The 13,277-nt window shown below is 36.5% G+C and overlaps 1 protein-coding gene across 2 annotated transcripts in view; it reads left to right on the forward strand.

Annotated features, from left to right (window-relative positions):
• The first annotated feature begins 4,963 nt into the window (after positions 1-4,963).
• Positions 4,964-13,277, forward strand: part of MAGED1 (MAGE family member D1) — a 74,194-nt gene continuing 65,880 nt past the window's right edge. Inside the window, exon 1 of one of the 2 annotated variants that reach the window (XM_082681457.1) lies at positions 4,964-5,005. The gene's annotated coding sequence lies outside the window, so the exon portion shown is untranslated. The remainder of the gene's footprint in view (positions 5,006-13,277) is intronic. The other variant, XM_082681456.1, reaches the window with a different exon arrangement.

A 13,277-nucleotide genomic window follows, 5' to 3' on the forward strand; every position in this document is an offset into this window, starting at 1 on the left:
AAAACCATAATTCAAAAAGAGTCATGTACCAAAATGTTCATTGCAGCTCTATTTACAATAGCCAGGAGATGGAAGCAACCTAAGTGTCCATCATTGGATGAATGGATAAAGAAGATGTGGCACATATATACAATGGAATATTACTCAGCCATAAAACAGAATGAAAGTGAGTTATTTGTAGTGAGGTGGATGGACCTAGAATCTGTCATACAGAGTGAAGTAAGTCAGAAAGAGAAAAACAAATACCGTATGCTAACACATATATATGGAATCTAAGAAAAAAACAAAAACGGTCATGAAGAACCTAGGGGTAAGACGGGAATAAAGACACAGACCTACTAGAGCACGGACTTGAGGATATGCGGAGGGGGAAGGGTAAGCTGTGACAAAGTGAGAGAGTGGCATGGACATATATACACTACCAAATGTAAAATAGATAGCTAGTGGGAAGTAGCCGCATAGCACAGGGAGATCAGCTAGGTGGTTTGTGACCACCTAGAGGGGTGGGATAGGGAGGGTGGGAGGGAGGGAGACGCAAGAGCGAAGAGCTATGGGAACATATGTATATGTATAACTGATTCACTTTGTTATAAAGCAGAAACTAACACACCATTTTAAAGCAATTATACTCCAATAAAGATGTTAAAAAAGATGACAATTATCTCAAGTTAATTTATAGATTTAACACAATTTCAGTCAAATCACAACAGGATTTTTGGTTGTTATAGGAAACCTGATTCCTTAATTTATAGGGAAAGTCAAAGGAATTAGAATCACCAAACCAACTTTGAAAAAGAAGAATATATTTGGAGGAATCACACACTACTTGAGATTAAGATTTACTTTAAAAGTACAGTTATCGGGATAGCATGGTATTGGTGAAGGGGTAACACATAGATCAGTGGAAAAGAATAGAGCATTCAGAAATAGACCAATACAAATATGGTGAATTGATTTTTTTAACAAAGGTACAGATTCAATGGAGAAATAATTGTCCTTTTAACAAATTGTGTGCATACTAAAATCACAAAGAGATTCTACTACATATCTATTAGAAGGCTAACATAAAAGTAGTGTAAAGAATACCAAGTGCTGGCAAGGATGTAGAGCAACTATAATTCTCACACATTGATGGTGGGAACACAAAATGGTATAGTCAGTTTGGAAAACATTTTTGCAGTTTCTTATAAAGTTAAACATCTACACATCATAACCATTTATGAGCAGTCCTATTTCTAGGCATTTCTTTTGAGAAATTAAAATTGATGTTCACACAGAAGACTGCATATGAATGCTATAGCTGCTTAATTCATCATCTTCAAAAGTGGAAACCACCCAAATGTTTTTCAACTGGTGAATTGATAAACAATTTGCAACACATCCATATGATGAAATACACGTCATAAATAAAGACTAATGAATGGTTGATATATGCATCAACTTGGATGAATCTCAAAGGTGTTATCCTAGGTAAAAGAAGGCTGGCTCAAAAGGTTACATATTCTATGCTTCCATTTATGTGACATTTTAGAAAAGAAGAAACTAGATTGAAAGAGAACATTAGGGATAGGGAAGACTGTGTGACTAAAACAGGATATCGTAGGGACTTTTGGGGGTTATGGGATCTGAACCATCTCTCAACCAAGATAATTATTAATAAATTTCCTTGGGCTATGCAATCCTCCTCTGCCTCTCATCAACTACCCTATCCATCAATCCATGTCTTTCTGTTCATATAGGCATGTGTTTCCTTTTTAAAAATTTATTGAAATTTTTTATCCTATTCCATTTAATCCCTCTACAGGTTTAAATGTATGCATTTTTCCTTATTCTACTTTTTACTCTCACTGTGAATCTGTTATTTTAGCGGTAACTTTTGAATATTTCTTATAATTATTTAACTTAACAATGTCTGAACTTTAAAAATATATTAACCTCTCTCCCAAACAAATGAATTCTGATGTCCATCTCCTCCTGAGTTGTATGATATTTTTGTTCAGAATCTTTGAATCACCATTTTTTCAACCCCAGCAATCAGTATGATTATTATGTTTTTATACACACCATGTTTTTTTAGATTGACATACATGTTTATCATTTTATTTGCTCTTAATTCCTTAGCTTTTCAGACTGTCCTTCTGGTATCATTTTCCATAGCCTGTAGTGCAGTAATTTTCAATCTTCTCTGTGCATCAGAAAGGAGCTTTAAAGGAGGTTTAAAAATATATGTAAATGCCTGACCTCACTCCTAAGCTTTAGATTAATTTTGGCTGGGATGGGGATCAGGCATTGGTATTTAAAAAAAGAAGAAAGACGAAAGCTCTCCTAGTGATTCTAATGGGCACCCAGAGTTGAGAACTACTGTTTTATAAGGTCCATATTTATGTTATTTTGTTTATTGCTTGTCTTCCTAACTAAGATGTAAGTTACAAAAGTGCAGGGATTTTTTTCACTCTTTTATTTATGCATGTATCTCTACTGCCTTGAACAGTGACAATTACACAGAAGTTGACCAACAAATGTTTGTTGAGTGAATGAAAGAAAGTGCTAAGAATACTAAACATGGCAGACAAGGGGAGCAGTTGTCTGGTTTTGGTTAAGGAGTGAAATGAAACATCAGCAAGGTTTCATGAGAGATAAAATGTGAGCTGACCTTTGAAAGATGAATATGAGTTAGCGGAGTGTGAATGCACAGAGATTTGAGATCTTGGTGCACTTTCCAAATTATAAACAGTTGTGTAAGACTTGGATTTAGGGTGGGAGAGGTTGAGTGATGAGAGATGGGATGAGAGAAAGAGACAGAGTTAGACAACCAAGTCTTTTGTATACCATAGTTGGCATTTGGGGAGTAATATAGAAGGTCTGAACTAAGATAGTGATCCTGGTTACTGAGAGAAGTGAATAAAGTTTATAAATGTTCAGTGAGCTCTTCTATAATGGCAACCCTCTTCCCGTCCCCCACATAGTGTAACCCCCATAGTACATTGCTATCCCATTTACCTGGTTTATTTCTATGTAGCGCTTGTCACCACTTAACATGTGTTTTCTTAAATATTTTATTAGCCATGAAACAAGAATGTAAGTTCTGTGAGGGCAGAAATTTTTGTCCATTTTGGCCATGGTTCTATCCTCAGGGCCTGGTGCATATTAATCTGCTCAATAAATATTTGTTGCATGAAATAATCAAAATTTTGATTGTGGAGGGCATCAAGGAAAATGCTCAGGTTTCACTGCTTCTGGATTTCTGATAATCCACTGACTATTTTTTTCCAGCTCAGTTCCAAATACAATTAATTCTTAATAGCATAAACCCCTCATTTTCTGTATTTGGTCATTGATTACCACAATAGCCTCTAAACCAACCTCTCTGCCTCCAGGTTGCACTGGTACAACCCATTTTCTATATTTTGGTTTAAGACATTACTAGATGCTTTTTGTTGTTGTTGAGGCAAGAGATAGAGACTTTATGTGGAAAGCCAGCAGATGGAGAAGATGGCAGACTAGAGTCCCCAGAAAACCATCTTGACTAGATGCTTTCTTGCTTAAAATTCATTTTTGGCTTTCTGTTTTCTTCATAATAAGCTCAAACTCTGTAACATGGCATGCAAGGTCCTTCTTCGTCTGGCCTCTTCTTACATCCAGGCTTCATCTCTCATCACCGCTTCTTTCACACCACACTTCAAATCCACTGTCATTCTTCCTTTTCATTCATCCATTCAATCACTTATTCAACATTAAACCAGCCTTTATTGAGCACCTTCTAGGAGATAAGGTCTGTTTTAGGTTTTTAGTATTCACCAGTCAATTGGATAGCCATAGTTGCAACACTGTCTTCTCTTTACCGATTATTATTGTCACATTATAGTGCTGCTAGTTGTTTATGTGTTCATTTCCCCCACTGGTTGGAGGGTCTTGAAATCCAGGACTATGTCTTATTCTTCTTTATATGGACAATATCAGGAGCAGAACCTTACACTGAGTGGTTGTTCAAAATCTGTTGGGTGAATGACAAAATATGAGTCAAATGTTGAAATGAACTATACAAATACTAGCAAAAGTAAGGACCTTGTGTCAGCCCCCGTCATTGCCTTGACCACATTTTGGTCGTTTACTCATTCGACAAACATTTATAATCACCTATTTTATGCTATACTCTTATGTGTTTAAATGTCGCCTTTAGCCCCTCCCTATGTTGTGGGGTTCTAGTGCAATGCCTCTGGGTATAGAATAGTGTTTGGTACATTTGTGGATTTATTGAAAATAACCACAAAAGAGGAGGCCTGGGGTACAGATTTTGGGCCCAGAAGAGCTTTCTGGAGGTAATGACAATAGTTAACTCAATATTGAACTTTTAACCAGAGTAAGGATTATTCTTATTATTGAAACTTTTTGTCAAATTATCATTGTCTTCATTTTCGGGGGGAGTATACAAGAACGCTTTCTAAATCAGTTCACTTTTATTTATTTGGAAATTTGAGTATGGCACGTAACTCTCTGGATACCATTCCAAGACAAAAATGATTCAGATTAAGAAGTTTTAAAAATCTTGAAATCGAAGTATGCCACTAATAAACATGAATTTATTATTATTTTTTTAATGCCAGGAAGCAGTAAATCAGTATCGTAAATACGTAACTGTAGACATCCGAGAGTTAAGGGACTAAAGGTAAGGGAGGTATTTGAAAGTCTGCATCAGGAAGGCGAGGTGACAAATTGGATACGTAGAGTTTGGCGGAGATGCTGTAGTACCTGGGATGACTAGGGCTAGGATTTGTAAAAAGTTACTGATTCCCTCTTCCAGACATCTTACGTCACTATCCGGGTTCCCATCTGGTGAGAGAGCCACTGAGATACAGTATTTCAAGAGCTTGCTAGAGAGTCACAGGAAGTTGTTTGGAGTGAAGGCGGGGGAAGGGTGTGGTGGTCCGGGCTAAAGCTTCCTCCAAACAAAAGAAAATAGCACTTCCGGTCACGCCATCGTCGCGTCGCGGCGTTCTTCATCAAGGTGAGTGTAAAGAAAGGGACTGGTAATTTTCACAAGTGAGTCCGCAGACACCTCAGGGACGGTTTCCTCCTTGCTTCAACAGGAGGTGGAAAGAATTCATCCCCAGGGTACACTGAAGGATGTTTCTGACGCTTGTGGTTCCGATCGCTCACTCTCTCCTCTCTCTTACGCCTCGGGAGATGGCTGGCCGTCATCCCCTTCCGCCTTCTGACTCTCGTCGTCCTTTTATCCCTGATTATTCTTCACTTCTCCTCTTTATCCCGAATCCTCTAACCAGTCTTTCTGAGTTTGGGTCATTCCCTCTACCACCGATTTCCTTCCTACCTCTTACTCCCACCTTCCACCCCGCTCCCCTCTTAGCCTCAGAACTTTTGCTACCTCCTTCCCCCACTCTGAACCTACATTCTTCCTTCTTTTTACTTTCGACCCCAGTATTTTACTCCCCCTGAAGACTTCTGATCTCTTCGGTCCCACTCCTGCAGAGGCCGGTGAATTATATACTTTCTGAAATTAGATGTGACTTCAATTTCAAGGGCAAGGCTGGCTTTTGTTCTTTTTAAAAATAAGAAAAGGAGCAGAAATTTTAGAGCTCTCAGAGACATAGGAACTTGTTCAAATTATGTCCTTTTATGTATTTATTTTTTACCCAAAACGAAATCACATATCAGGTATTGCACTGGTTTCAGCCCTCCACTCATGACACTTAAAAAAATTTTGGTATACAATTGAATCCCCAAATTTTTAGAGTGGCAAACATAGTGGATTTTGCCTATAATTTGGTGTCAGCTTTAGAGGCTGGAAGCTTTCCCATCCCCTTTAGAATTTCTCACAGAGCAGAAATGGTTGACAGATATGACATCCAATCACAAATTTATCGTTTCATGTGAGTTCGGTTTATTATGTAAATCTTTTTCTGGTGTCCAGTAGCAACATTGAAGAGCAAGTTGGCAGAATTTTCAGGCAAAGATTTTTTTCTAGGAGCTTCGCATGTATTATCTATTTGGTGCAATATGAACTTTGTCTTTTTTTTTCATTTGTTGCAATGTGAAATGTATTTTTCTGCTCCATTTATCATGTGTAATTTGTCTTGCAAGAATATTCATTAATTATCACAATTTATTATTTCAGTTCTTTACCCAAGGGAGAGGAAATGATCATTAAATTTATAATGAGTGTCAGGGATTTTTCAGGCTCTAAAGAGGAATTTAACCAGAGATCTCTTTGAACAAGCAACTTATTCCCTCTTCCTCCTGTAGCTAATGTGTTAGGCTTGCCAAAATAAGAGATGATTCTTTTTTCTAGGCCACTGAGGTTTCATGACACCAAAACACTTAGGAACTTTTTCAAAGGGTATTGCTGATGTCTATTTATTATCTATTCAAATCATAATTTAACAGCACTTAAATATCACACTGGCTTTAACCCACTGGGTGTGCATCCATCCATCCATTCATTCAAGAGTTTTTTTATTGAATAGCTTTTATATGCCAGACAGTGTTTTAAGCACTGAGGATACAACAGTGGAAAATAAAAACAAGAACAAAGTCCTTTAAACTACTCGAGAGACAATAAGTGAATATATAAGAAATACGTAATAGATTGTGATGGGGAGGCTGTACTATGTTAGATAGGATGGTCAGGAAGGCCTCCCTGGTATCGTGACATTTGAGCAGAAACCTAAAGGAAGAGAGAGCACAAACTATACAGTTATTAGTGGAAAAATAGGGTATATCTATGACAGTGTCTCTGCATTTGTTGGTCACTCTGCTTCCAACATTCCCTCTCCTCCCTTCTGCTTGTGGTCACTTTACTGCATAGCATTAATGAACCACTCTGCATACTCAGATGATCTAATCTGTCTGTGTAAATTCCCCATATTCTCTTCTGCTTGGCTAGCTTCTTGCTACCATTTAAGTGGATTGTCAGTTACCAGCCCCTCTAGGAAGACGTATCTCTGTCTCTATCCTCACCTCTTCCTCAATCTGTTTATTTGTGGTGCATTGTGTGCTGTCCTACAGCATACTTGCTTTCCTCTCTCACTGCTCTTATCACTGCGTGTTCATAATATGTTGCCCATAAATGTTTGGTATGGTAAATTGAAATGAATTTAGTGGCTCCCTAATTAATGTTCAAAACCACTCTCTAAAGTCAGTATCATCATTGTCATTTTCCTGATGATAAAACCAAGACTCAGGTGGATAGTAACTTGCTAACTAATAAAACCAAGTTAGTAACTTGCTAACTAATAAAACCAGGACTCAGGTGGATAGTAACTTGGTAGTGGAGTTAATGGAGTTAAAGTCTGTCAGACACTCAGTCCTGGCCTGGTCCTCTCTTTCTCTGTCTCTTTTCATTAATGAGAAATAGAAAATACACAGAATATTTTATTTTATTAGAAATAGTCTGGGTATAAAAATTTCATTTTGTAAGTTTCCTTTCACAAGTCAGATTATATCAGGTGCTTGATTTACTTCCTAGTTATAAATATTAAGAACTGAGAGGTGTGATTACTCTTTTTACTTGAATATTTTTTAATAAAATATTTAAACAAGCATAAGTTGAAAGAAGAGTACAATTAATACTTTTATACTCTGAACCTAGATTCAACAGTTGTTAACTTTTGCCATATTAGCTCACTTATTCACTGACTTGCTCACTATTCATCCATCCAATTTTTAAAAATTGAAGTATAATGTTTTATCTATTTTTTGATCTATTTTGGCTGAACCATTTGAGATTTGTAGGCATTATTTTTAAGTAAACTTAAATACATGCAGAAAGGTGCACATATAAGTGTACAGCTCAAAGCATTTTCACCCCTGTGTAACCTACCATATGATCTATCAATTCCACCCCTGGGTATATATCCAGAAAAAATGAAAACACTAGTTCGAAAAGATGCATGCACCCCAGTGTCCATAGCACCACTAATTACAATAGCCAGGATATGGAAGCAACTCAAGTATTCATCAACAGATGAATGGATAAAGATGTGGTGTATATATACAATGGAATATTACTCAGCCATAAAAAAGAATGAAATCCTGCCATTTGCAGCAATGTGTATGGACCTGGAGAATATTATGCTTAGTAAAATAAGTGAGACAGAAAGACGAATACATTATGGTATCACTTATATGTGGAATCTAAAAAATAATACAAATGAATGTATATAGCCAAACAGAAACAGACTTAGAGATATAGAAAACAAACTAGTGGTTACCAGAAGGGAGAGGGGCAAATTACAGGTATGGGATTAACAGATACAAACTACTATGTATAAAATAGATAAGCAAGGAGGATATGTTGTATAGCACAGGGAATTATAGCCATAATCTTGTAATAATTTTAATGCAGTATAATCTATAAAAATATTGTCACTGTGCTGTACACCTGAAACTAATATAATATTGTAAGTCAACTATACTTCAGTAAAAAAAAATAGAAAATTATCAGTATTTGAAATCCCTTGAATGTATTCCCTACCAGTCACAAACTGAACTCCAAATTAATCACATCTTGGCTTCTATCACTGTATAATAATTTTGCCTATTTTTGGACTCTATAAAAATATAATAGTATAGTATGTATTTTTTGGTGTTTGACTTATTTGGCTTAAGATTTTGTTTTTGAGATTGATCCAAGTTATTGGACGTAGTAGTAATTCCTTCATTCTTATTGCTGTGTATTCCATTGTGTGAATATACCGCAACTGATGGGCATTTTGGTTTTTTACATCTTTGGCCTGCAAATAGTACTGTAAACATTCTAGAACATGTCTTTTGGTGATTATATGCACAGCTTTCTGTTGAGCATACACCTAATAGTAGAATTGATGAATCACAGGTTATGGATAAGATTAGCTTTAGTAGATACTGCCAATTGGTTTTCCAAATTGGTTGTACTAAAAAACTCCTAATAGAAAATTTTAAGAGTTCCATTTGCTCTAGAATATTGCCAACACTTGTCATTGTGTTGTCTTTCTAAGGAAAAAAAAAGTAGCCATTCTAGTGGTTATTAATGGTACTTCGTTGTGGTTTTAATTTGCATATCTCTGGTGATAAATGTGTGTCTTTTCATGTTTGTTGGCCTGGGTATCTTTTTTTGAGGTGCCTGTTCAAGTCTTTTGACCACTTTTTCTCTTTGACTATCCTTTTCTTATTGATTTGTAGGAGATCTTTCTATATTAAGGATGTGAATACTTAGATCTATTTATTTGCAAATCTCAGTTGCTTGCATTTTCAGTCTCTTAATGGTGTCTTTTGATGAACTGAATAAGGCACACCTTGGTTTGGTTCTAGACCATTGCAATAAAGTGAATATCACAGTAAAGCAAGTCTTATGAAATTTTTGGTTCCCAAGTACATATAAAAGTTAATTTTACACTATGCTGTAGTATAGTAAGTGTGCAATAGCATTGTCTAAAAAACAATGTACATACCTTAATTAAAAGATACTTTATTACTAAAAAAAGTTAACCATCATCTGACAACACAGGGTTGCCACAAACATTTAATTTGTAAAAAATGCAATATCTGTGAAGCGTACTAATACAAGATATGCCTGTATCTCAATTTTAATATTGTTCAATTTATAATTTTTCCCCTTCATGAGTAGTGCTTGTTTGTCCTGGTTAAGAAATCTTTGCCTTTCCCAAGGTCATGAAGATATTTTTCTATGTGGTGTTACTGTTTAATCTCATTTATATTTCCAATTCATTTGATATTCATTTTATTGTATGTTGCCAGTATGAGTTATGGATATAGGTAAAGGCCCACTGTTTTGTTGTTATTGTTGAAACAGACGTACAGTCAATACAATACCACTTATTGAAAAGGTCATCCTTTCCCTCCTATAGTGTCATCATCTTTTTCATAAATCAAAGGTTAGGTTATATATGACGGTTTGTTTCTGGATTCTGTTCATTTTGGTTTCTCTATTCTTATATGAGTACCACTGTCAGAATTAATGTAACTTTATAATGTATCTTATTTATGGTCAGTAAGTCCTACAGTTTAGCTCTTTTTCTTCAATAATGCTTTGGTTATTCTTTTCTTTTTTTATCGGTATGTGGGCCTCTCACTGTTGTGGCCTCTCCCGTTGCAGAGTACAGGCTCCGGACGCGCAGGCTCAGCGGCCATGGCTCACGGGCCTAGCCGCCTCGCGGCATGTGGGATCTTCCCGGACCGGGGCACGAACCCGTGTCCCCTGCATCGGCAGACAGACTCTCAACCACTGCACCACCAGGGAAGCCCTATTCTTGGCCTTTTGAATTCCAATATACATTGTTGAATCAGCTTGTCAATTTTCACAAAAATCTTTCTTGGCATTATGATTGAGATACCATTTTAATCAGTTTGAAGAGCACATATGGCACTTTTCCCATAAATATCTCAGTGTTCATCTCCTAATAATAGGAACATTTTGTAAATAATTTAATTGCCATTATCTCACTAAGAAAAAATAACAATAATTCCTAATATCATCTAATACCTACCTACTCCATTTTCAAATTAATTTTTTCCCCACAACTATTTTATACTTGGTATTTAAAACCATCAGCCAACATAATGTGTTTTTTTTAACATCTTTATTGGAGTATAATTGCTTTACAATGTTGTGTGTGTTTCTGCTGTATAACAAAGTGAATCAGCCATATGTATACATATATCCACATATCCGTTCCCGCTTGAATCTCCCACCTTCCCTATCCCACCACGCTAGGCAGTCACAAAACAGCGAGCTGATCTCCCTGTGCTAGGCAGCTGCTTCCTACTATCTATTTTACATTTGGTAGTGTATATATGTCATTGCTGCTCTCTCATTTTGTCCCAGCTTACCCTTCCCCCTCCCCATGTCATCAAGTCCATTCTGTACTTCTGCGTCTTTATTCCTGTCCTGCCCCTAGGTTCATGAGAACCATTTTTTTTTTTTAGATTCCATATACATGTGTTAGCATACGGTATTTGTTTTTTCTTTCTGACTTACTTCACTCTATGACAGACTCTACGTCCATCCACCTCACTACAAATAACTCAATTTCGTTTTTTTATGGCTGAGTAATATTACACTGTATATATGTGCCACATCTTCTTTATCCATTCACATGTCAATGGACACTTAGGTTGCTTCCATGTCCTGGCTATTGTAAATAGAGCTGCAATGAACATTGTGGTACATGACTCTTTTTGAATTATGGTTCTCTTAGGGTACATGTCCAGTAGTGGGATTGCTGGGTCGTATGGTAGTTCTAGTTTTAGTTTCTTAAGGAACCTCCATACTGTTCTCCATAGTGGCTGTATCAATTTACATTCCCACCAACACTGCAAGAGGGTTCCCTTTTCTCCACACCCTCTCCAGCATTTATTGTTTGTAGGTTTTTTGATGATGGCCATTCTGACTGGTGTGAGGTGATACCTCATTGGAGTTTTGATTTGCATTTCTCTAATGATTAGTGATGTTGAGCATCCTTTCATGTGTTTGTTGGCAATCTGTATATCTTCTTTGGAGAAATGTCTATTTAGGTTTTCCACCCATTTTTGGATTAGTTTGTTTGTTTTTTTGATATTGAGCTGCATGAGCTGCTTGTATATTTTGGAGATTAATCTTTTGTCAGTTGCTTCATTTGCAAATATTTGCTCCCATTCTGAGGGTTGTCTTTTCTTCTTGTTTATGGTTTCCTTTGCTGTGCAAAAGCTTTTAAGTTTCATTAGGTCCCATTTGTTTATTTTTGTTTTTATTTCCATTTCTCCAGGAGGTGGGTCAGAAAGGATCTTGCTGTGATTTATGTCACAGAGTGTTCTGCCTGTGTTTTCCTCTAAGAGTTTGATAGTGTTTGGCCTTACATTTAGATCTTTAATCCATTTTGAGTTTATTTTTGTATATGGTGTTAGGGAGTATTCTAATTTCATTCTTTCACATGTAGCTGTTCAGTTTTCCCAGCACCACTTACTGAAGAGGTTGTCTTCTCTCCATGGTTTATTCTTGCCTCCTTTATCAAAAATGAGGTGACCATATGTGCATGGGTTTATCTCTGGGCTTTCTATCCTGTTCCATTGATCTATATTTCTGTTTTTGTGCCAGTACCATACTGTCTTGATTACTGTAGCTTTGTAGTGTACTCTGAAGTCAGGGAGCTGACTTCTCCAGCTCCGTTTTTCTTTCTCAAGCTTGCTTTGGCTCTTTGGGGTCTTTTGTGTTTCCATACTAATCGTGAAATTTTTTGTTCTAGTTCTGTGAAAAATGCCATTGGTAGTTTGATAGGGATTGCATTGATTCTATAGATTGCTTTGGGTAGTATAATCGGTTTCACAGTGTTGATTCTTCCAATCCAAAAACATGGTATAGCTCTCCATCTGTTTGTATCGTCTTTAATTTCTTTCACCAGTGTCTTATAGTTTTCTGCATAGAGGTCTTTTGTCTCCTTAGGTAGGTTTATTCCTAGGTTTTTTATTCTTTTTGTTGCAGTGGAAAATGGGAGTGTTTCCTTAATTTCTCTTTCAGATTTTTCGTCATTAGTGTATAGGAATGCAAGAGTTTCTGTGCATTAGTCTTGTATCCTGCTGCTTTACCAAATTCACCTCTAGCAGTTTTCTGGTAGCATCTTTAGGATTCTCTATGTATAGTATCATGTCATCTGCAAACAGTGACAGCTTTACTTCTTCTTTTCTGATTTGGATTCCTTTTATTTCTTTTTCTTCTCTGATTGCTGTGGCTAAAAGTTCCAAAACTATGTTGGATAATAGTAGTGAGTGTGTACAACCCTGTCTTGTTTCTGATCTTTGAGGAAATGGTTTCAATTTTTCACCATTGAGAACGTTGCTGGCTGTGGATTTGTAATATATGGACTTTATTATGTTGAGGTAAGTTCCCTTTATGCCTACTTTCTGAGGGCTTTTTATAATAAATGGGTGTTGAATTTTCTCAAAAGCTTTTTTTTCATCTATTAAGATGATCATATGGTTTTTCTCCTTCAGTTGGTTAATATGGTGTATCACATTGATTGATTTGTGTATATTGAAGAATCCTTGCATTCCTGGGATAAACCCCACTTGATTATGGTGTGTGATTCTTTTAATGTGCTGTTGGATTCTGTTTGCTAGTATTTTGTTGAGGATTTTTGCATCTATGTTCATCAGTAATATTGGCCTGTAGTTTTTGTTTTTTGTGACATCTTTGTTTGGTTTGGGAGTGTTCCTCCCTCTGCTATGTTTTGGAGGAATTATAGGTGTTAGCTCTTCTCCAAATGTGTGATAGAATTCGCCTGTGAAGC

Source organism: Grampus griseus (genome assembly GCF_964374135.1).
Source record: "Grampus griseus genome assembly, chromosome: X".
In the NCBI taxonomy this organism is placed as follows: domain Eukaryota; kingdom Metazoa; phylum Chordata; class Mammalia; order Artiodactyla; family Delphinidae; genus Grampus; species Grampus griseus.